At 35.9% G+C, this 25,445-nt stretch overlaps 1 long non-coding RNA gene across 1 annotated transcript; it reads left to right on the forward strand.

Moving 5' to 3' along the window:
- The first annotated feature begins 393 nt into the window (after positions 1–393).
- Positions 394–25,281, forward strand: LOC128080135 (uncharacterized). Its single transcript, XR_008206501.1, has 3 exons — positions 394–503; positions 889–1,050; positions 24,673–25,281. It is a non-coding gene; the product is annotated as an uncharacterized LOC128080135 (long non-coding RNA).
- The last annotated feature ends 164 nt before the right edge of the window (positions 25,282–25,445 follow it).

The raw sequence follows: 25,445 nt of genomic DNA on the forward strand, positions 1-25,445 counted from the left end.
AACAACTGAAATAATTTTTCAACTTAAGAAAAAAAAAGCAACTCTGCATACAAGAATATATCCTAAAAGTGAAAAGAACAACTGAAGGGAAAAAAAAAAAAAAAAAAAAAAGAAAAAAAAAGATATTCTTGAAATTATGTACTTATACACATAAAGAAGGCTGAGGTAAGCAGGCAAAGGGGCAAGTAATACTAAAGAAATGATAGATAAGCTCTCAAGAAAAGCATCTAGACCATACTGCGTTGTGGGAATTTTAATTAGTTCTGAAATTAGAAACTGGGCATTGGGGTTGGGGAGAGGGGAGTGTCTCAAACCAGCTGCAGCTCATTTTAATTAAGGTCTAATTAGCAAGTAAACCTTGCTGGAAGCAGGAGAAGTCCATGTCTATATAACACAAACCAGCTCACTGTAGCAGTTTTTGAGAATGAAGGGGTAGCAGGATGCTACTGATAAAGAAGAGAAGAAAGATGGATAAATTTAAAAGTTCTTGGGATCTTCTGTGGGTGGGTTTTTTTTCTGGAATATGTGTCTGAATAGAATTTTCTTGTGTTTCTTTGTTTTATAGTAAGAATAGTTTTGAAATTAAGGCCTATAGACACTAGGTATGGATGTTTAATCTTCTACATTTTTTATGGGCTTGTGGGATTTCCCTTTTCCTTCTCCTTGTTATTTTCTTTGTTTCTATGTTGTTGTTTTTTAGGTAGTTGGCTGTGGAGTACATTGTAAGACCCTTTTTTGCTCAATAACTATAAATGATATCAGTTTTATCCTGGTGTTGAGGTATTTTGCTGGCTGTGATCGCTATCTCTTCATAGATAATATGATAGTTGTTGCATTTAGAAGATCTGTAGCAATCTTGGTTTATTTAAATCTGGTCCTTTTTTACAGACAATCAGTTACCTATCTGAAAAATACTAGTCTTTTCCTTTGTGGAAAAGACAGTATGTCTTGGGTTCTATATGTATGTGCTGTGAGGAAGTATACTCATTTGGATCTAGATATTCTTTACTGTTACCACAACTCTATTAATCTAAGGATGGCATATAACAGGTAAGGCTCTGTTATGAAATAATATGAGAAGGTGAATTAGAAATGTTGATCTTGATTATAATGTTATTTGTAGACCACATGTGGAGGGGTGTTACTTGAAAGGGAAGATAATAATGCATGAAGTTTCAATTCCTCGTAGCTCTATGGTTTTTTTTTAGTGTTCAATAATATTGGGAAGTCATGGTTTTGGATGATGAGCTGGTAAGCTTTTCTAATGACGAAAATATGGCAGACTTTGCCCACAACTTGTTGGGAATGGGAAGTCAAGAAAATGGAATATAAGGTGAGTAGAAAAACAGCTGATTTGCAAGACTAAATTTTGAATTTTAACCGGATATTGATTGAGTGCTCTTTTCTGAGGGTCAATACTAGAATTGGTGCTTAGCATCTTTGTGTGTGACATGAATAATAATCTTGTAGCAGTACTTACTCTTGGTGTGATTCTCGCACAGGAGATCTGTGGGTGAGACTCCTAGTACAAAAGGTGAGGTTACTTAAGATTGTGTGGGGTGAGTCTGCACTGCTTTTCTGACTCTCAAGTGCCATTTCTGTGTTCCTTAGGCATCCTTCTCTATACCAGCTACTGTATTAACTGACCAGTCCCTCTTTACTTGTCTTGGACTATTTTGACCCTGGAGTAAGGAATCTGTTTTCCCAAGGAAGTTGGGCTTGATGATATTTAGAGGTCCCTTCTAACCTCCTTGATTCTGTGAAGTCTTGTTTGGTGTAACATGGTTCTTAACATTATACCTTCAAGGAAAATGAATCTGAGATCCTAGTCTAATTCTGCTGAAGTTATCTGGTAGTCCTGTTTTGAAAGTTATATGTAGGTCATGGCAGGACATCAGAACTTAGAAAATAACTTTTACTGTTTGCTTGCCTAGAAGGAAAAACAGTTGTTATTTAAAGTTGTGAAACTGTTTCGGAAGATGTGCCTTCTCATTAACATAAAATTTCTGCTGTGCTGTAGTGAAGTGTTGGCTTCTGGCTATGTTAAACTTAATTATTTTCCTCCTAACACCTTTTGTATTTCATGATTCTTGCCTTATCAAGTCTGATAGCAGTTGCAAAAATAAAAAGGAAAGTGCAAATAATGTTTATTTCATTGTAACTTGTCCACATTTCATGATCTGAGTAAAATAGCCTGCATGATATATTTGATTCATCTTTTTCTTGTGCTGGTTTAATGTATTTCTTATAAAATGCAAAATAATTACAAAACCAATTTAGATGCAGCTTAATCCTATCAGTATTTTTTAAATTGAATTGTTAGCTGAAGCAACAAAACGAAAAGAAACCTAGTATTGCAAGCAACAGTCAAATATGTGGTATGTCGTAGTTTTCCTCTATAAGAGATATTTGGAGATGCCTCTTATTCTCTGCTGGAAAGAGAAACTGAAAAAAAATCATCATCTTGGGACATTAATATGTTAAAGCTGGCATTAAGCTAGTTATTAATCAACCTTATGTGACTTTTTTTTATTGTAGCCTAACATTAAAGGAGATAATGGCATTGCCCTTAAAGTTTCATACAAGTATATATTATGATCAGCGTTCATAAATTTTGAATTATGAGCTGATGGGTAGCATGGTAAGGATTTAAAGAAGCCCCTAGATCTTTCAGAACTCAGTCTGGAGTACTGAAGTAGAATTCAGAAACAAAGAAAGGCATATCAATACTGAGGAGAAAAAAAAAAAAAAGGAAAACACAAATCACTTTCCAGTTCACTGCAACTTTTTTTTCATTTTAGAATATTTTTGGACTTAAGCAAAACTACAGAAATGAGAGCCCCAGTTCCCTGCTTTGTTGTCAGTATGGCTAATCTCTTTTTGCAGCATCTTGAAACTTAGTGTATCTAGCTTGCTTAGATTAGCCCAATCCTTAACTAACCAAGTTTGTGAAAGGGGGAGGTGTGGTCGAGATCTCATGACTGCTCAGACCTTCCTCCAAGCTGGAAGACACAGTGAACCCAAATGCATGTATGGGATGTGCCTTTGTTCTGCTGATGCATGCAATTATGTGGCAGATTCCTCTCATGCATGCAGCATGCCTGCTTTTACATTGGTCTTGAGAACTATTACTTAGGATGGGCTTTGTCAGGTAACATGTTATATAGTGCATTAAAATGCTGTATGAAACGTTCTGCTGTTTCTTCAGTCCTGCTTGCATGCCTTGATAGGATTTCATTTCTTCATAGTTCAGGAAATAATTTCCAAATTTTTCTCAAAGAAATTATACTAACATAATGCATTAAAAAAATGTCACTACCAGACTTTAATATTTGAAAAGCAGTACAGAACTCCCAGGTGCTTGTTGACCAATGATAGTTGGAAGTTATGTATAATTTTTGCAGTGTTCATCCCGTGTTTAACAATCTTTATAGCATCTGTCAGAGATGGGTGTTGACTTTCTTCCTCTAGGCAGAGGAACAAAGATTTTCAAAAGCACTCAACCCAACCCTACATTTAATTCATTGTTATGCTAGTCAGTAGCTTCATAGTACAGAGCTTTCCAGTGGGAAAAATGCTTTGTTGTGCTATTGAGATAGTTTGCTACCTTGTTTCCTTTAGGATGCTGCTTCCAGCTCTTCAGATCAGTGTAACTGTTAAAATAGCTGCAACTGCATGTATATTGTCTACAGGGACAATAAAGAGAAAGACCTCTGCCCCATGGGAGTTATTGTTGGCTTTCTAAAAATTGAAGGAAATGCTGGCCTGTATCATGGTACAATGAGACAATGATCACCTGGCCTGTTTAATTTGTGAACATTTAAGATCAGAAACTTTTACTTTATGCACTCAGTCTATCAAAATGAGGAGACTTTGAATGCCTTACTCTTGAAGATAGCAATGCACAGACTAAGTGATGTTTTCATTTCAAGGTTTCTAAGACTTACTAAGCTGGAGTCTTAAATACAATGACATCTTTCTACTTGGAATGTCTGTAGTATAACAGTCTAAGCTATGACTCCTGCTCTCAAATGATCCAGGTTACTTTCTAAAGTGACTTCAAAATCTAATTACATCTGAAGACAAATTTCTGGCTGATTTGCAAGGACTATCAAAGCACTTCAAACAGCTTGAAAACCTTGCTTTTGAACAATTGTATTTTTATTTCACAGCATATGATACTCAAGGCAAAAGTGAGGCTTGCAGTGACACAAGAATCCAGCTAACACTGGAGTTTCTATTTCTTACTCTCTTTCTTGAGGCCTTAACAGTTTACCTTTAACATCTATGCACAGTTTGGACTGCTAGGGTTTGAAGTTGCCTTGACTCTATATGCCTATGTCTTACCACATACTTATTCTGAGTTATTTGCATGTCCTTTATCTATTAAGAATCATTATCTGTGAGCTCTTCTCTACTTCAGAAGTCCACTGAAGTTTGAGTAATATGGAATGAATATTTAGAGCGATTGGAAAGGGAGAGATATTTCAGTTTTTCAAGATACTCTGGGGAGTGTGCACTGTTCTACTCATGAAGTGTAGATATATTGGTCTATCTGTAGTAGATGCATACTATAACATTTTTGACAAAAAAAAAAACTGTACTAGAATTTACTATACAGCCACAAGCATGTTCTCAGCCACAGTTTTAGTGCATTTGAAATCAGATAACTGCAAATACAGTTTGATATTTATGAAAACTGGGTTTCAAAACTGAAATTCCAAGTAGTATAACGTAAATCTGAGCTTAATGAGATTTGTTATAATTTAGAATTTCGTACCATCAAGTGAAACAGAACTTGATCACAACTATGTTGAAAACTTAAGGGTAGAGTAGTAAAGTGTTATGTTCCAAATATATATGAAATAGGCTTGTCTCAAAGCAGAATCAGTTTGAAAATCTTTCAATGAAAGACCAAGCAGAATGTTTTAGTCAGGTAAGAATAATGAATGCTGTTGAGGATTTGTATATTAGTTTATTCTTCTTTCCTGCTGCTTGCAGTGATGTCAGTTGCTCATATTTTCAACTAGTAAAACACAAGCTAAAGTTATAGGTTGCTAAATATAGCTAGCTTAATGTGTTAGTTTGATGGTTTATTTGTAATGAAGACCCCAGGGCAAAATCCAAAATGCTGAGATAGAAGTAAACCTTGCTATAATTTTTAGTTGCAGCTTGAACTAATTGGAAGTAAACATGATAATAAAGCCCAACAATAAACAAAATATGGAAGGGGGATAACTAAGAGTAAGGTTTCTCTCATTGCATTCCCTTGAAGAGAAAAAGAGTCATTGCTTTACAGTCCATCATCATCTTTGAAACTGTCATATACCAGCTCAGGTATTCACCAGCTGGAGGTGTCTGTAGCGTTCTCTTGGAGATGATTTTTGGTACTATATTCTATGTCTGAAATGAAACCAGACATGAGTAGGAAAAGAGGAGAGATGCTGAAGAGAGGGGGGTTATGTCCCTGCCAGATTACTGAGGAATATCAACATACAAAAAGGGGAAGTTTGTTTAAATATCTATAATATTGAGGATAGTAGGCTGCTTCTTCACAAGGCATACATGTCTTATGCTTAATATTTCTAACATTTCAAGGAACAAGTAGGAGTGCTTACCAGCTTATAAGTATAAAAGACACTTGTGACAATAGAATGCTTTGAAATTGTTTATTCGCATTTCATAAAACTTGTGATGATTAGAATGACAAGCTTGTCTCCTTCCTTGCCTTCTATTCACTGTGTCAATTCTCAAAATCTGAATCGTAACTGTGACAGGTTTTCCAAGCTTTGCCTTTGTCAACTTTTCCTTGCAGACTAACTTTTTAGAGAAAGGTGAATAGAACCTCCTATACAGAAAAGCCTTTTTATAGGTATAGATAAATGATTTTACTTTCATCAACTGAAGAGGTGCTTTGAATGGTGTAACCTGGCTCCAAGCACAGTTTTGGAACTCTGTCCACCCAGGAACTGTCTTCTAGTTTCATCCGTCTGAGATCTTGTCCTTAAACACCTTTTCTGTGACAAGAGTTGGTGGCCTTTAGAGGAAAGGCTGTCGTCTGCAGCCCAGTGCCTGTTTTATGCATAGTCTTCTTTATTAAGAAGTAATGACACATCTGTGATTTTCTATTGAGATCTAATAGGGACTGTAAGGCTCTATCATTTGGTAGCACATTCCTCTTATAACATATATATCAGTGTAGAACAAGGCTAAAATGGGATGAAATTTACTGTGACTTACAAATAGGCTTTAAGATTCCAAAATGAAGGAAAATCTTGGGGAAGGAAGCTGTTATTATAAAATACAATTTTTGGATTGTCTTGATGCAATGCATACTGAAAATTTTGAGTGAAGATTTAAGCAGGAGTATATGACAAAGAGTACTTTTACGCAGTTCCTCAAAATTGCAATTCTGTGGTTGTTTGGTTTTCTTTTGCATTCAAAACATCTTTATTATACTTCATAAATATTTCCATGCCTATCTTATGCTATGCATATTGAATTATCTCTGGGAACTTTAGCTGAACTTTAGGAATGTGGAACCAGTTATCCTGCTGGAGATTATCAGAATCTTACATCACTAAATTAAGGTGCTGTAGTGATTTGTTTATTTATTTTGGTTTACACTAAAGTGTAACTCAGATACAGAAAGCAACTAAAAACATGTAGTTAAGCTTTTTTCAGATTTTTCCAGTGTTTGTTTTTGGGAAGTGATCCACCACAGGACTGGCTTAAAGAAGTACAAGGTAGATTCAGCTGATAGCTGCAAGAGTACCCCTCAAACCAGAAATTAAAAACAGTGATAGATTTACATAGTAACTAAACAACATATGATGATTATATACTTCCTAAACACCTTCAAAACCTTTGTCTTCAGTTACTTGCATATGACAGAGCATGCTTGATCAAAGTGTAGGTGTTTGTCCATGTTTGCATTCCATCATTGTTCTCACTGCCTTCATCTCCCACTTAAAAGAACAGAAATTATTCATTATTGTAGCAAGCTGTCCAAGTCAACGTTGCCATGGAAACTTTAACTTTCAGAATTGTTTTTCCTCTCAGATTGTTCATTTTTGTTTTTTATCACTGATACTAGCTCTGTATTTAGTAATTGGCTTCTGTTTGTAAATGAATAAACAAGGGTTTATAGGTTCCATGTGGAATGTGATTATTTGCTTCTGGCTCCCTGAACTTCTGACAGCACTGTATTGAACATGGCAGCCAGCATGTTTATACTATGTATTAGTCTACAGTTTGATACATCCTCAGTAGATAAAGAGGAGGGGAAGGAGGGGATGAGCCAACAGTATATACTGAAACACTGTTAAGCTCAAATTTTCTACAGATCTTTGCTTTAACCTGTCAGGGAATGTGGTAAATGGCAGGTATTTTCTGAAGCTTTAGTCCTTAGGAGATTTGTAGCAAAAATCCCACCTCTTCTTATATCTAGCTGCCTACACACAGTGTTCTTCACAACGAATCTGAAAGAAGAACAACCTCAGAACAAAGATAGAACAAAGAACCTCAGAATGATGCATCAAATAGTCACTCAGTACACTTCAAACTTGCACAAATTATTTTATAACAAAACTGAATTGTTTTTCTGCTGATAAATGTGAATCTACTTGGCCAAAGATTTTTATATATAGCCAGCTGAAAGATCACGAGTTCATTTCCTCAGGACAAGATCTGAACTGGTAGCTATGAAGTGAATTTCTAATAATCATTCCTATTGATCACTGCTGAAATTATGTAGAGATGCAAACTTAAGTGAAAAGCCAATAGAAAGCTATGAATTATATTTTCAAAATAACTCATTCTCTCTTAAATCAGATTTCAGTTTAGTTGTGATAGCTACTTTTGAGAGGGGAAAGAAAACAAATACAAAACATTTTAAGGGTAGATATTCTCAAACCAAATTTTTCAAGTGAGAACTTAGCCTGCTATTATAACACTTCTAAGGTCTTGGTTATTTACCAAGAAAGTCAAGAATAATATCAAATAAATCAGACCATCAAAAGTAGTTCAGCTATTTGCAATCTCTTCATCATCAAAGATGGTATAATAGCTGTCAGTCCTGTTATTATGGTAACTAGAGACACTTATTTGAACAAAAATTCTTCCTGTTACTTCACAGGTAAATCACGCCAGTCATATTGAACACAATGGTAAGCCACACCAAGACAAGTTGGTCTATTTCTGTTATAACCCTTGAGAAAACGGTCAGAGGAAGAGTAGAGTGGCAACATTAAATCAGAGAAACACTTTGAGAAGTGTAATGTCCTAGATGCTCCTGTTGGATTATGGATCTTAAACCAGCATTTCAGCATCTAAAAAAAAAAAAAAGCTTCTGTTAACTTCTGATTTGAGGTAGGTGGGGTGAGTTTTCCATTTAAAAGCATAGAATTCCAAAATATAACAGAGCTCACTACTGAAGTACTTGCAGTTTTCCTTGATGCCTTACTATAGAAAAAATTCAGGATTGCTGCACAAGCTTCATAAATATTTTTTATTTGAATGTTTGTCCAACTTGTAAATGAATACATCAGAACTTCTCTATTACTTTGAGGATGGAAATTTTGAGATGTTAGGTGCTCAGATGAAATATCAGTAAGTCCTCTTCTGACATCTCACAACATTCAAGGAAGCTGTGAATTTTTTCACTTGTTGATTAGTGGAGGGAGTTGCTTTTTGTGATAACTGACTAAGGATAACTGAAAAGCTATAGCTAACTGAAAAATAGCTATGGAAAAATATCATATGGAGAATTGAAATTATGGACTTGGTTTATAAAATATAAAGGAATTCTTGGCAGTGTAATGAAATGGTTATTTTAAATTAGAGCTAACAGAAAAATCAGTAGGAAAATGTAACTTTTGGCAGATCCAGCAATACGCATCTTTTCCATGAAGCATCTTCTCTATCTTCTCTACTTTGTTTGCTTAAATGATAATATGAAATTTTGGATGCAATTCTTATATTCCTGGATAGGAATAACAGGACTGTCTATCAAGACTGGTTACTTATCTCTCTGTGATGTTTTTCATATCTGTTTGAGGTATTTAAACATTGTAGTACCTCACACCATCAAGTAGTTATGCAGAAGTGTTAGTCATCAGCTGTGGGAATATAATGCTGCTGATAAAGTGCTGTTGGTAGCTGAGAAATCAACAGCTGTGGCTCCCATACACAGGAAATCTGCCTCTCTGGGCTAGCACATGTCTGAAATGACCACTTAAATGGATTTGCTGACAGAGCATAGATTAGACAAATTTGTATTAAAACATACAAATGTGTTTGTGTAATGAATTGCCCAGGCTCCAGGTATGACTAGGAAAACAGAAGGAGTAGGGAAGAAGTAAACTGAGACAAATTTTGTTCATGTGGATGCTCTTAGAAAAAACAATGTTCTGTTCAAAATAGAGAACATCTTCTTATGGAGTTTTTAGTCCTATCGTTGGTTTGCTCCCATCTTGAAAGGAAGCTGTTCATTAGAGATAGTTTGATTTCAGCAGATTATCTGCAGAAATCCACCAAGTCATGAAATCTGTTAGAGATGGTGCACTAAAGGTCTTCCCTTGTGTTGCTGTTAGCTGCAGCATAAGAGAGGTCAATGTCACCAGAAATGGGAGCAATTTCTCCAAATAGTAAGTTTTATGTGTGCCATAAAGATATTTTCTCTTCTAAGAACAGAAGTGATCTGGAACTGATAAAATGTGTGTCCTGGTAGCAAGTTTTTCTATAAAGAGTTAGAAGTCTTCAATATCTTATGAGATTATAATGTAATACTTTTATTAGTAATTAATCAACATTATTAGGATTTTAAACTGTGATTTCTCACCTCCTTCCTTTTTTTATGTCTATCTGAAGTTTACAATGAGAAATCATTAAAGTTTTTTTCCCTTAAGTTAAAATGGAATTCACAATATCATAGGTTGACTTTGACAGCCCATTTTTAAGGCCTGTTATCAAGTGGAAATTGTTATTTCTAAGTGTTACATACTGGAAATCAGAATGCAAGGTGTAGAATGAGATAACTTACTCAATGATTATGCTGACTACTGAAAGTGTCTGTAGTTCTTTTGATTAATGCTATAAAATGATTATTCCTCTAATTCTTATGTAGTTAGGGTAAATGAATAGCTCAGTCTAAAAAGAGTGTGGATGTGCTGTGGAAATGAAGTGTGAATAGTCCTCTTTCTTTCCCAAACATTACAGTTTAAAACTAGATCTACTGAACTCTGAAACTAAAGGTGCTACAATGGAGGGCAGAAATTTCCCAAGGTTAGGAATCCTCATTCTCTACACAACATTATGAATGCCTCCTAAAATAAACAAAAAACACAAGTGTTATGCAAAATAAAGGAACAAATTACAGTGCTGTGTTGCTCTCTTAAGAGTGTACTTGAACCTCATGAAAGAAAGGTTTGAACAACTCTAATCTAGAAAGGATAACGTGCCAAAAACTGATGAATGAGTTTCATTCATAAAAGCACCATTCTGTTTCAATCTTTTACATAACAAGGATGTGTCCTAAATAGACAGGAAGGTACTGAATACGTATTCGGTAACAAATACAGCTTGAGTGAAAAAATAATTTGGAAAGTCCTGTGTGTGTTCCTGATCAGAGCTATCTGCTAGACTAAAAAAAAAAAAGAGCTTAATGTTTTCCTATGCCATGTTTGTGTCTTTTTCTTCAACACGTGTATTCAGATGGGGGACATAAGTGATTCCTATATTATAACTTGAATTTTTCAGTTGGTCTGGACCTACAAGAGTTCTTTTCCATGTTGCTTTACTAGATAAATCCTTTTAAGCACTAAAATTTATGCTTTTGGACTGTCTCTCTGTCAGTGGATGAAAAACTCCCACCAGCTTCAAGTTTCAGCCATGACATGAACAACTTCTTGTGGTGCATTAGTTTTTTTGTTAACTTTCTGCAATACAGTGTCTAAGAATGGCTTACAGTGAGAAAAACAATTCCCGTGAGGAGATTTTAGAGTTGTTTACTGTCTGGTGTAGATACACATTGGTTTCTTCTGTTGAGGCATTTCATGGAGTATATAGGTCTGCTGTGAATATGCCTTTCCCACTCCCATGTCTCTCAGCCTAGAGGGAGCACATGGATATTCTTTAGGGCTCCTTTGAGGTGACGGCCTGATCCTTTAGTTTCTTCTTCGATCTGTGTTTATAGTTGTTGTCCTAAAATAATAATTAAAGACACCTGATTTACAGGATGCCTATGCATGAGATTTTTCCATTCGGAGAGTGCACTTTATCACTTATACCTGATAAAAAGCCAACAATCATGAAGAACAGATACATTTTATTCACTATCTTGGTCCTTCTTCAGTAGGATGCTGGTCAGAGTGGTTAACGAAATGCGCACCACAGATGAAGATAACAGAAAACCCAGTATAAGATATCTCTTAGGTATCTATGTAAAAACATATTAGCTTTCCCTAGTGTACTTAGTAGTCCTGAAGATAAAGGGGGCATAAATATCGTTATTTGCTGTTAGGTCTGTCTGCTTCAAATTACTGCAGGAGTCTCAAAGACCAGATAACAAATTCTATTTCATGTTTTAATCACCATAAACTATAATGTAACTCATATCTGCAAACATTTATTGCTTTGTATAGCAAGAATATTTTTAGCAACTCTGAGGGATGTTACTGTGAGAAAATAATTTCTACAAGAGGAAAATGATAGTTGCTTTTAAATTACATGTTAATCTGGGAGCAGTATTTAAGCTAAACAGTATAATAAAGGTAAATTTTCTGGGCATTTAAAGTAAAAGCCTGGGATGTGCAATTAAAGCGAAGTGTCAGGTACTCAGGGTTTTATTTCAGCTTTTGTCATTTGCTCACAGATATGTGAATTTTGAAAGAGAACCATTGTGAGAGCTGATTACCTGAGAAGTCCAGCTGGATAATTCATCATGAAGGCAATAGCCTCCTGGGTAAAGAAGCGTATAATATGGAGAAGCAGTAATAAATGCTATGCTGAACATGAAATTGTCCCATACAAGTAGAAAAATGGATTAGCAGGATGAAAATTTAAAAAAAGAATGTGTGAATTTACTTCAGAGTCCAATCTTTTCAGCAGATGTAATAACAGCTCTTTCATTGATAAGTTGAACAGGTTTATAAAAGGGACTTTTTCCATTGTGCACTGTCTCATCTACTACACTACACTAGCCATAGTATTCCTTGGGGGGAAAAGGCAATACATTTCTTTGAAAAAGGATATTTAGACTCTAATTTGGAAAATCCTCTGAGTGACAATAACAGACAGCAAAGAAGCTGTGCTGACCCTCAGCTAGGTTGTAATGATGGTTATCTGTCTACTTTGTTTGTGAGAACAAAGAGCTTCTACTCTGTGTTGGTCTGATTTCTAACTCCAAATTGTGTACTTCTGATGAATCTCTCTGTACATGGGGTTGGTTTTACTTTTTCTCCTTGTGTTGAGCTAGATGCCACAATAACCACCGCAGTTTATTGATAACCTGAAGCATTTGGAATCACTGACAAATATTCACTCATCTACTAGTTCATCATCTATTTCTCCATTTGCATTCAAAAATTAAAAAGATTTAATCCTTCTGTTTCCTCTTGCAAGGTTCTCCATCCCTATTCTGATTGTTACTATTATAGAATCATAGAAAGCAATTCATGTATATATTATATCCTTTTAGGTGTGTGGATCTATCTGCAGGTTCATGGCTTTGATTTAGTTGTCTGAACAACAAAATTAAAAAGGATGATATCTGGGTGAAAATATGATGCTATCAATGTTGGGTAATTCACAAATGACACAATTTGCTCAGTTGTCTCCTGACCATTTTTTGAAAGGTATAGGAAGCATTCAATGGGTGATTGAGAGACCTCCCTATAGACAAACTAAACAAAAGGTAACAATTTATCCCAATGTTTTGGTTCACTGCTGATGAATTTTCTTAGCATCTGCTTAAGTGTTTGATTAAACTATTCTACAAGCCCATCTGTTTCTGGCTGATAGGAAACTGTGTGTGAAGGGGGAATTTTAAAAGCTTGCATACCTCATTTAACAGAGAAGACATAAAATTAGTGCCCTGATCTGTTGAATTTTCTAAGGGTAAACCTATTCTGATAACAGCATTAATCAAATCATTAGTTTCATGTTTTGTCAGCTAAGATTTTATGGCACTACTGTGAGGTTTGTAACATGCCAGCATCCTTTCCACCTTTTGCTATGTTCCTCAGTCAAGAAATGTGACTAATGAGAATTAAGTTTCAAATTAAATATTCCTAGCATAGCTGTGTAACATGTTGCTATATATAAAACAGTGAGGACATCTTCAGATGTTAAATGGTCATTTTTTTTTCTGATCTCATATATGAGGGCCATACTGTTACAGTCATACTGTAGGATTCATAGCTGACTCGATTTTCATGCTTGACCTGTCTCACTCATCTTTATGACATCTATAGTCATACAGTGAGTTGAGTTTATCTTCTCGCTGCTTTATATTTCTGAAATTGTTTTATGATCTGTCTGTGTTTCAGTCCTCGGTGATATTTGGCACAAAGGAGGAATCTTAGTAGCAAGATTGTGCATGTATTTACTGCTATTGAACATAGCAGAATTAGAACAGTACTTTTGCAGAAATACAAACAGCTTTGAAAGGACTGGTCATCTACAGCCAAAAAGCAGTGTGAAGCTTTAACTAAATGCAAAAACTGAAATATATGTCTGATCCCAACAACAGGTGACCAAGTTAAGTCTTGTTTAGAAAATCTTAGCAGATAGTAATTCTGTCATATACTGTGTTCCTTGTCCAAATGTAAGGTTTTAATTACAGTATCTTATAAGAATTTCTTTTACTGTGTCTGATACCTATTGACTCTTGACCTTTGAGTGTGTATCTCTGCCTCCATCTTGTGTACACCCTTCCAGCTGGATGGCTGAAACAGTAGCTCATGCCAATATCTTGGTTTTTTGTTTGTTTTTTTTTTTTTTACTATAATCTTCTTCAACTGCAGCTTTAACCACAAAAATGTGTTCTCTGTTCCTGGTCATTGCACATAAATATTGGCTTTCCAGATAATTCCTCCCTGGCATGGTATTGACCTAGGCTATCTAGCATGCTTCCAGAGGCTGGCTGAACACATCTGTAAAACAGCATCCAAGGACTGTTCTCCATAGCCATATTGAAGTAGGACCTTTTCCCTGAGAGAAAAGTGTTCAGCCACCATTATTTTTCGCTGTGCTTTTTACCCACAGGGCCAGAGAATGCGTTCTGTCCTATTTTATATTCTGTTGTAAATTCACCCCTGAAACTCTGTTCCTTTACTTTGCACTTATTCTGCAGCTTCAAGTGAATTAATAAATCTTCCAGTTTCCTATCTGTAATGTCTGTACTGTGGTACTACCACCTTTGTAAGATTTCAGATATGAGATATTCAGAAAAGCGTTTTTTCCTTGGCCAGAGTGAATTTTCAGGAGGTTTAAAGGGTGTCTGCTATCACTGAGATTATCAGGACCCCAAAATAGTAAGTATTTCATGCCATACAGAAGATGTGTTCCTATGCTGGTCTCTATATCAGGAGGAGAGCTTTGTTCATCTTTACTATTTGAATAGGCTCTACACAGGAGGCCCATATATCACCTGGAGCCTCAGGTAAGGTTTTAATGTGAAAATGGGGAATAATCATTTTTGACAGAAAGTTCCTGTTTCTTGCTCCCAGTCAGAGTATGCTAGAAGAAGGAAACTGAGGAGGACTCTCTCATTCCTTTCTTCAAAAAAAAAAAAAAAAATTACTATAATGGATTGCTTGTGTCAGCAGTTCCTTCTCTTTGGTGCATAGGCATGGGGCAGCTCCACATCCATGGAATAAATTTTTCTGCCTGTTAACATAGGATATGAATAGTGTAGGAAAAAAAAAAATAAAAAAAAATCAGGTTATTGTGTTTTATCTTAGGGATCTGGGTGGCAGAACATTCCTGACACAGGAAAATTAAAGGTGAATTACGGATGAGTTCACGGTACTACTTCCTGATGATGGATTGAAACATGAGGATCAGGGGAGCTGAGAAGTGGATTTTTTTTTTTTTTTTTTTTTCCAGAGGCCTTTTTGAGTGCAAATGGAGGCATCCAGATCCACTTGCTTATTACCAGTGTTTCCATACTTGGATTTTATTCTCCATTTCTTAATGAGTGGAAAGGACAATGAGAACTGAGAAGTAGACAACATTGTTTTCCTCTCCTTGTTGTTTCCAGCTACAAGGTTGGTACATACAACTTTTGAGCTCCCTCTTTCACTGTTTGATGTGCAACCAAAAGTTGAGTTTCTACTAATGAAAATGTTCTGTTCTTTTTTTTCCCTTTTTGTAATTTTAAAAGAATAAGAACAGGAAAAGTGAAATAGTTCCTACATTAAAATGATATGTCTTTTAAAAATATTAAAACTACTATTGAATCTTTATTTTCTGAAGTTCAGAGGTTTATGTAATGCATAAGAGAACATGTGGTTAATGTTAGCTTGAATAAAACTAATAAGAGATTTTTTTCTTATTCTTCATTTTATGTGAATCTTTCATATTTCCTGTAACTATGAAAAATAAATAAAAAGTATCTAAAACCCAGATCAAGACTTGAGCTCTTGGAAATCATTGTGTATTCTATTGTGTAACTGAAGTAAGCATTAATTTATCATCTTGAATCAGCTTAAGCTCTGAAGCCTTGAACTGCTAAAGGATATTTCCAAGCTGCTACATTTTTCAGATCATTGTAATCCTCCTCGATACATATCTTTTATCAATTTTCTTTAACTTTCTCAGGAACTTAAGACATCTTTCTTTTCCCCTGTCAAGAAACCTTGAAAGCAAAATTTGGAGATATTTTCTTATCTGAACAGTTTTTTTTCTCTTTTTTCCTTCTGTCTTTACCTTACATAACACTGTCCATCCTTGGTTATCTTACCTCCTAAATATATAGCAGAAACAGAAGGGATAAATCCTTAGAATTTTATTTTACAGTGGAGTGATGAGGTACTGCAATGGGTTGCCCAGAGATGTGGATGATGCCCTGTCCCTGGAGACTTTCAAGGCCAGGGTGAACTGGACTCAGGTGCTCTTAGTCTTCTCTGAGAGAGCAGTCAGGCACTGGCACTGGCTGCCCAGGGAGATGGTGAAGTCACCATCTCTGGAGGTGTTCAAGAAGTGCTTAGATGTTGTACTGACAGACCTGATTTAGGTGCATGGTTGGACTGGATAGTATTAGAGGTTTTTTCCAACCTTGAAGATTCCATGAATGCTATATTCAGGCTTGAATGTTGTAATGTCAGTCTTTACCAGATGTCACAATCAAGTTTGTTCTGTCCTAGGTTTGTTCTGTCCTAGGTAAATCTGAGTTTACTACATTGTGTATTCGACCTTCTGCAGTTGCTTCAAAGTGGCAATAAACATGTTTGGAGTCAGCAGTTTTTTTCTAATGTATATATACATATTCTGCCACTCAGTGATAAAGTATATGGTCTTCAGATTATGTGACTAGTAACTGGCAACATTTTTCAGCAAGCAGGATCTTATAGGACACTAAAAAATGAAAACTGCAGAGCCAGCTGCTAGAAGTATTCTCTTGGAAATGCAGAAATAGGAGGAAAGGCATTGGTTGTTTCCCTAAATGGGCTGTTCTGCTTGTAAAGCTACATTTTCAGCTTATAGGCATTCTTTTGTAACTACAATTTTAGATGATTGAAAATGAAATATTCAGCAGACTTCCAGCAAGACCTCTTAATATATATTTCAGAAATTTTGCAACTTCGCTTTTTGATGGATGAAAGAACACCTGAATGTGCTCTAAAATCTTGTAGTTTGTAAATTTATAGCTGGCAAGTTTTTTGCGTCTTGAATTGTAGCTGAGAACTGTATCACCACCATCTACTGATTGAACTGCAGACACTGAATTCCAGGGAGATGACACTGCCTTTAGTTAAGTTTTCTGATCATTTTAAATTACAAGATTGTCTTTTGGTTACTCTTAATTCACCTGGACCAAAGAGGCTTTTGTTCTTTGTTGTTGACTGCCTCTTGTCTTGTGTCATGGTCTTTCTTTACAGAAACAGAGTTTTGACCACACATTTGTTTCAGTTGTTCATAACTAAAAGCTTTGGGGTGAAATGCTTTACTTTTTTACAGTGTTAAAAATAATTTTTGTCTGAAACGTGGAAGCTCCTGAAAGACAGGTCATCTAACATCTAACACTTGAGGAAGGGAGGAATCACCCTGTGGAGATATGTCTCATCTTTGAACACAGAGGTAAATTCTGTAACTAAAGATTTCCTAGTTTTATTGACTGCACATCTGGTGAAAAGACTTCAGGCTTGACATTAATGCACTTCATGTCATTGAGGTTGTTGTTGATCCTGATGACTTTGACTCCAACTTGGCTACAGGTTTGGTCTCAAGAATCAGTTCACACATTTTCAGCAGTTAAGCAATCTTAGCCAATTATACGTTTGCAGAGGTGCTGGTGTGTGTCCCTGTGAGAATCCTTCTCTGCTTTTTTGGCTCAAAGCTTGCTTCCTCAGGTATTTCTTGTGATAAGACTATGATTGATTTGTTCAGGAGGCAACTAATGGGTGTTAACTGTGTGACAATCGATAACATTTGAAAGCCCCTTCCTCCAGAGCTGCTTGCTCTATAGAAGAGCGGATGAGAGTGCTCAGGAGTGTTCCTTGGCGGAAGATCTGGCCTGTGACAAAAGAGCTCCAGCTAGGTGTGGGGAAAATTGGGGAACGATACCATCGTGTTCTGTGAGAAACAGGATGCAGATGGGCATCCCTGCTGCCTCTTATCTGCTGGCAAGGCCCGGAAGATGGGAACAAAGGAGTTTCTGCTGAGACCCCAGAGCCAGAAGCTGCCACTCAAAGGAGAGCTGACTCAACCACTTTGGATTTGAGCTGTCACTCCAAAGACAGCTGACTCGACCACTCTGAAACTATTGAAAAGGGGCCATCATCATCATGGTCGTCTCTCATCGTGCATCTTGTCGTCGTTGTCAACAGAACAACTCTGCCTGACGACCCACCGCTACTGAAGATCAAAGACTGAACTACGAACCACACTGGATCCATGGTGGTGACTATGTCTCTCTTGCTTCCTATAAAGACTCCTTGCTTCTTCTTTCCTATCTTTTCTATCGCCCTCCTTCCCTTCCCCAGTACCCTAATTCATAATAGTGTCCGTCCTCCCCTTCCCCATTTCCCTAATTAAGGTTTGTAATAAACTGGTCGGACCAACATTTGAACCGTTGTTTCTTAATCTTACGCCGGGTATATATATAATAAAAGAACCTCCTCTCCCTCCTATAAATTGGAGTGAGACAGTCCCACTGTGTACACAAAATTAACTGAAAATAAGATTTTTAGGAACCTCTTCATTCAGCAGTCCTGCAGTTATGGACTGCTATTGCTGTGCATGGTCAATAGCTGCATTTTTGAGAGGTGTGAGAACAGTCTAGTAGCAAGGAAAGCATTATTAGTTTGGACTCAAAGTTCAGATTAAGTATTGCTAAATATTATAGATCTATAGCTAGGTTTAGAATCTGTGGAAACAACTCCCTGAATGAGGTGCAGTGCACCAGAGAGAACTGTGAATTCATTTCTGTCTGTTTTCCTCAGCCCTTGTGAATGTCCTTAAGTGACTTAGGAGGTTCCTAAATTGAAAAATATATTTCATTGATCTTAAAAATCAAAATACTTTCAATGTTGTTTATGATTTTTTTTTTTGTGATTTTGTAACTAAATTGAAAGAAAGCATTCTGAAATGTATCTAATTCTATCAACAATATGCAAATAAAAAGAAAGCATGGATACAAATGTATTCAAATAAAAAAAAATATTAGTTAACTGACTATTACAAGAATGCAATATGGTCATCTTCAGTTATACATAATTCAGAAAAGTATAAAAAAACTATACAATTTTATAATTAAAGAAATTCTTGCAATGAAAAAACATAATTGTGCCAATCTCTAGTTTCTAGGGCATAACTGTTTTCTATATTTCATTGTATATAAGAATATTTTGCAGCCTATACTTTTAGTCTGCATATTAAATGAGCATGAATATTGCATCTGTATTAGTGTGATTTCATAGATAGGTACTATAGGTAGCTCACATAGGTAGGTTTTTATACTTCACTAGAACATATTTCACTGGAAGATTTTAATACTTTGTATTCCACAGAAATGTGGTGAGACCCCACAAGAGCTGTTGGAATTGGTCTATAAGAGCCATGAGGCTGCTCAGCGGGCTGGAGCACCTCTCCTGCAGAGACAGGATGAGACTGGGAGTGTTCAGCCTGGAGAAAAAAAGGCTCCAGGGAGACTTCTTTGTGGTCTTTTAGTGCCAGAAGTGTCTACAAAAAAGCTGGGAAGGGGCATTTTGTCAGGAAGCGCAGTGCTAATACAAGAGGTCATGACTTTATACTAAAAGAAGAGAGATTTAGTTTAGATGTTAGGAGGAAATTCTTCACGTTGACAGTGGTGAGATACTGGCACTGCCACCCAGAGAGCTGTAGGTGACACATTCCTGCAGATGCTCAAAGCTGTGTTGGAATGTGTCCTGCACAGCCTAATCTGGTGGGGAGCACCCAGCCCACCACAAGGAGTTGGAATTGCACAGGCTCTAAGGTCGCTTTAAACACTAACCATTCTGTGATAACATGATGGCTAAAGACATTTTTGGTTTAAGAAAACAAACAACAACAAAAAAGATGCAAACTCAAGTTTCCGTTGTTTAAGACTGATCAATAAAAACAGTAAATTATTTTTTTTTTCTTTTGGATAAGCATATGTTTTTACCCATGGGAACTCTTTGTATTTTTTTCAGCCATATTTTCACCTCCTATTTATCGGTTGCTGCTTATTCTGGCTTCTAATATCATCAGTATTTCTAGTCGTCTTTTTTTCCTACCTTTGGGATTCTTCTGTGATCTTTGGTGGATTGTTCTCAGTGCCTTGCTAGTTGTCTTGGAATAGGAATGCAGCCACTGTCAGAATAACTAGTTTCGTAGTTTCTGTTTTTTTGTTTTTTGTTTTTTGTTTTTTTCTTCTCCTTCATTTCTTGTATCCCCAGCAACGAGTTATCTAGCATTTTCTTCAATCTCTTCCCTTGGTACTGAATTTTCTTCCAAGTAATGTATGTTATGGGGATAACTGTCACCTTCCTTTGCCAAGACGTATATAACCCGTGCCATGTACAAATAAGGATGTGCAACACATTGTGGCTAGCTTTTGGATGAGTTTAATATATCCAGAAGCCAGAACTGTGTGCTCACACTGGATATATCAAGACGAGTGGCAAAAAAATGCATAACAGGTAAAGACCAGCAATGTAAATTTTCTAGTAGTTACTTCTTCCAGCACTGATCATCATGTCAAGAATCTTACCAAGGGTGTTAGAGATTCCAGTTTAGAAACTCACTTTCTGGAGCTCTGAAGCAGAAAAATTTCTCATCTCTTACTATCTCTAGTTGCGCTAGATCCTGAATTTCATTCATTAAAGCTGAGAGGAATACGCCAACAGTTTAACTGTGGAGGAATTCTCTTAACAACTTTTGCAGAGCAAATGAGTTTGTTGTTTGAGGCAGTCCCATTCATGTTTTCCAGCTTTAAAAATTGCTTTTTTCTTTCAGAGTATTTTCTCTGTCAAAAGCCTGAGGAGATTCACAGTGGAGAGATAAATAAATAGAAATTCTCAGCTATTGCCCATAAACAGTATCCCAGTAACTTGAGGGCATCACTGAGAGCTGTCAACAATGTCGTGTGATCTTCTTATGAGCTTAACAACTCTAAAGATTTCTTTCTGGCTCAGGAGCAGTCCAGTATGATCAAGGAAATTTCTATGTTAAGACTGGTTCTACTGGCCCAGGTAATCTCTATTTTAGAGTCATAGAATCATAGAATGATTTGGGTAGGAAAGGATCTTTAAGATGATCTAGTTGCAACCCCCTGCTATAGGCAGAGGCACCTCCCTCTAGACAAGGTTGCTCATAGCCCCATCCAGCCTGGCCTTGAATGCTTCCAGGGAGTCCCCTACTTCTCCTTCTCCTATGTAAAGAAACTTAGGCTCACACTCAAAGGATATTCATTGCAGGGTACATTTTAAAGTTACCAACTAAAGATGGCAATTTATTCTATATGTGTGCCTTATCAATAAGTGGATGGGAGGAGCTTAACTTTCAAAGGTGATTGGTTTGTTTTTTTGTTTGTTTGGTTGGTTGGCTTTTTTTTTGCTTTCCCTGTCAATCCAACCATCACAAAAACAGTACTGATACCTTTTGGGGTAAAATGTCCAGGCTGTCTGTTAATCATGGTGAGTCTATAGATCCATGCTTGAATTGCAAGTGTTTTTTTACTGTTCAGATGTTTGTTGGAATAGGTATTGTTGACTGCTCGATGCTCCTTATGAAGCATCTGTTTGGAGTGAATTTCTTTCACTAAATCTTTCTACTGGGATATTTAAATGTATGATAATTTACAGTTTAATCAGGTTTTCTGATATGTGAATATTTGAGATTCTTGCTGTGGTATGATGTCTGAATAGTACTAAGCTCATTTTTTATTTAGAGGACCAGTATAATTAAATCTTCCACACACACACATGCACAAAAAAAAAAAAACAACCAGCAACAACAAACCCAGATCACCACCACAAATAAATATATAAATAAAATCCCATGAGACTGAAGCAAAAAAATTATTGAAGTTTTGTAAAACTCTGCTTTCTGACAAAGATGAATCTCTGATACGTGCCCTAAATTAAATTAACTTTATGCCACCTAAACACAACCAAATAGTAATGCCTAAAAAAGAAATTGGACGTTACTCTCCAAGCCCCAAAACATACTTCATGAAGAATATGTTTAAATGTTATTAAGAAATATCTTACAAATGTATGCAATACTTTTCATATTCTTTGCATAATCAGAGTTCTTAAAAATTTAATCAAACCACCACCTGTCTCAAAAAAAATTCATCATGAAAGTATTTAAAGTTTAAAACACAATTATCGGCCAGAAGACTTGAGCACTTGCAAATTTGTAATAAGAAATTCTTCAAAAAGTGCTGAATGTGGTCCCATTAATACACTTACTTGGCAAATGAACAAATGGATAATACCTACCTAGTCTTACTTCTTTTTGGAAAGAAAACACAGTATTATTAACAGTTTTTGAGACATACATTTATACTCCATTTGAAGATAGACCTATTTTGAGGCTCAGTGTCACAGTGTATTTTAAGGTTCTCCTTGGCAACAAAACTACATATCTTAAAAGGTTTGAAATGCCTTCCCCAGATATGATTCCTGCAGCTATGTATCATTTTTAACTCTAAAGATTGAATGCTTTTCAACTAAAACCAAATTTTACAATGGAGTTTTGTTGTCAATGTGTCTGTTTGGAATGGTGAATCCTGCTCAAAAGGATCAAATACATCAACTGGCATTTTCTCAGGGTAACAGCCCATTTTGCTCCTATGTTAACTATTTAAGGTATCCACTTAGACACAAATGAACCATATAGAACTCTAATCCTGTTTGATGGGAAGACTGTCAAAGAAAAGATGAGTAACAGCCTCAGCTGGTGAGGGCATACAACTCTTCTGGTTCTTTATTTATACAGATTGACATCCCAATTGTTCCTCATATAAGTTGTTGTGAAACCCTGCCGAAATAGAAAAGAAGCTTCAGTGAAGCCAGGGGAACGTGACTTTCCTACAGTTTTCAGGATCTGACCTAGCAGAGTTGCTGAAAGAATATTCTCTAAGTAACACATTTAAATGAGGGGCATGATTGGTGCCTATTATTTATTTTGTGCAGCCAAAAAACTGGATGTCCTCTTTGCCACTAATTTACAGCATGATGATGCAGAGATCAACATATTGCTTAAAGTTTTAGCTAAATTTTAACTTAAGAAGCTGCTACTTTGTGTCAGCCCTCTTTGCTTTTAATACAGTATGCATTGGCATTTGCTTCTTTTTTGATAGACGTGATTATGCTAACTATTCATTGATCAAATTTGTCAAAACCACATAAAAATAGAAATAAACATACTTATAGGGATACAATAAGAATGCATGCTATAGCTATATATATAAGCATATGTAGGCTGCCAAGTAATTTATATAGCTAACATAATTAAGACACTTCTTGGGAAATCAGAAATCTCTATTCAGTTTGCAACTGAGGGTATACACATTTTAATGGACAATAAAACAAAACAATGTAAAACAAAAATATACACATATATAATCCAAAAAAAATATATGTTCATTGTAAATGTTTTATCTCATTTTCTGTTTCTATCAATAGGAATTGAGAGGCAAATCCACTTGCATGAATAAGAGGAGTATGGAAAATTACTAGTTGACATGGAGGTACCTCATGGAAAAATCTGAATACTGAACACAGGGATTTTGCCTCTGTCAGCTGCATGGCACCACGTTAATTTCAAACACATTGCAGAAGTGTTCCAGTTAACCCAGCAGTGCTATTAAACCACAAGAAAAAATACATTAATATGTCATAAAAGACAAAGCATTTGAATGAGCTAAAAAGTGATCTATGCGTATATATATATGTGTGTGTGCAAAAATAACAAAAACTGTGAAGATAAAACTATAAAGATAACAAAAAATATAAAATTGCTGCTTTAATAAGCACATGATACCTAGTGTTTTTATCCTTCAAGCCAATAAATATATATTTAATCCAAGGTATAATGTTAATTGATGTATTACTTTGCAAATAGTCACTGTATTAATACAGTAACCCCTGAAAAAAGTGATAGAACATTGTACTATGCCTTGTTATTGAGAAGGAGGATGCAATGTTCAGTCTACTGTGGTACGGCTACAGCTTTGCCCTAGCTCTCCTGAAGTGCTCCCAAGACTTCAGCCAGAATTTAGTGTGTAAAAATAGATACAAATCTTTTTAATATGGGCAATAATAATTATATTTTTGTTATATTTTACACAAATGATATCATTCACACTAGGTCCTTTAAAACTTCAACATACAGAGCAGTCCATAGGAAATTTGCATGTTTACTCTACTTCTGTGTCCTTGATAATCCTGCTGTGATGGCATATAAAGAATTTGCTTTTAATTGTCCAGCTGCTTTCTAAAGGCTGCCTACTTCTGCAAAGAGGAAGCCTTAATGGCTGCATTAGGGACAAGATGACAAATTCCATCTTGGAGTGAGCAGAGAGTTATATTCAGGCATAGGCTGTTTGTAGTAATCATGCAGCTCTGCAACAGCACAGCCCACCAAGATAGCTGTGTGAGAACTGGTAATAGCACAAGTTTTCACATACTGTAGGCTCCAGATTCTAACTCATCTTCTCCACAATTATATTTTTAGGGACTTCTGAGTAAGATTGAGGCTCTGAGCTTCTAATACAATTTCTGTAGCAGTACTACTTAGAATATTTTGTCTATGAAAATGGAGTTAAAGGTCTCTTTGATTGTCACTCTCATTTCAGATTTAGTGTTAGAAATGCAGGCTGTCAGCATCATCTCATTCTCCATGGCTTTAAATTATTAACATTTAGAAGAATATATCTTTGAATCCATCAGACCTGAGCAGAACTCAACAAAGACTAATCTTTTTTTTTTTTTCCAGAAATATCCTTTCCACACTCCAAAGAGGTATAATTGCTGCATACATATGTCAATACTTAATTCTTCCAGCCCATCTTCAATATGAATTAAAACTATGGATCTTTAAAGAAAGAGGGAAGAAAGTCTGTACATTTTTTTGAATTGCCTAAAGCTGAGAACTACCCCAATTAAAAAATATTTTCTTTCCACACCACTGAAATAGATTCGTTTTTTCTTAATTTAAGATTTTTCTTTAATTTAAGATTTCTTAGATGGAATTCAATAAGAATTAATTTTTACTTAGAAATGATGTCAATACTATGTCAATACAGAACCAGTGATGTGAGTTTTCTTAGATATCATGAATACTCATGTAAACTGCATGTAAAACCAATATGCAATAACTACAGAAAAATGACAAATATGAAGAATCTTAACATTTCATGTCAAAACTATATTTATATTACTGACAACTGATCTGTCTAGAATGGAACAGAATAAGAGAGCTCTGTATTTCTAGCAGATAGGGAAAATACATATCTGGAAAAAGATTAAGTTCTGCTAAGTTATTAATGGAGTCACCCCTGTCATCTGAATTTTCTTTCCAGGAAATAAACATTGTCAGCTCCAATTAGAGTCTCACTTTCAGAATTATTCACTTTGCTCACTGCTGAGCAGAGCAATGGATGCCCAGCATTCTAGTCAATCCCTGGCCTTGATTTAGTTCCTGTGGGTCCCCTTTGGGAAAGCAGGGTTATTCCCCTGAGGCAAGGAGCCCTTATTAAATAGGAATGA

This window comes from Tympanuchus pallidicinctus, unplaced genomic scaffold, assembly GCF_026119805.1.
Source record: "Tympanuchus pallidicinctus isolate F22 unplaced genomic scaffold, pur_lepc_1.0 scaffold2, whole genome shotgun sequence".
Lineage (NCBI taxonomy): Eukaryota > Metazoa > Chordata > Aves > Galliformes > Phasianidae > Tympanuchus > Tympanuchus pallidicinctus.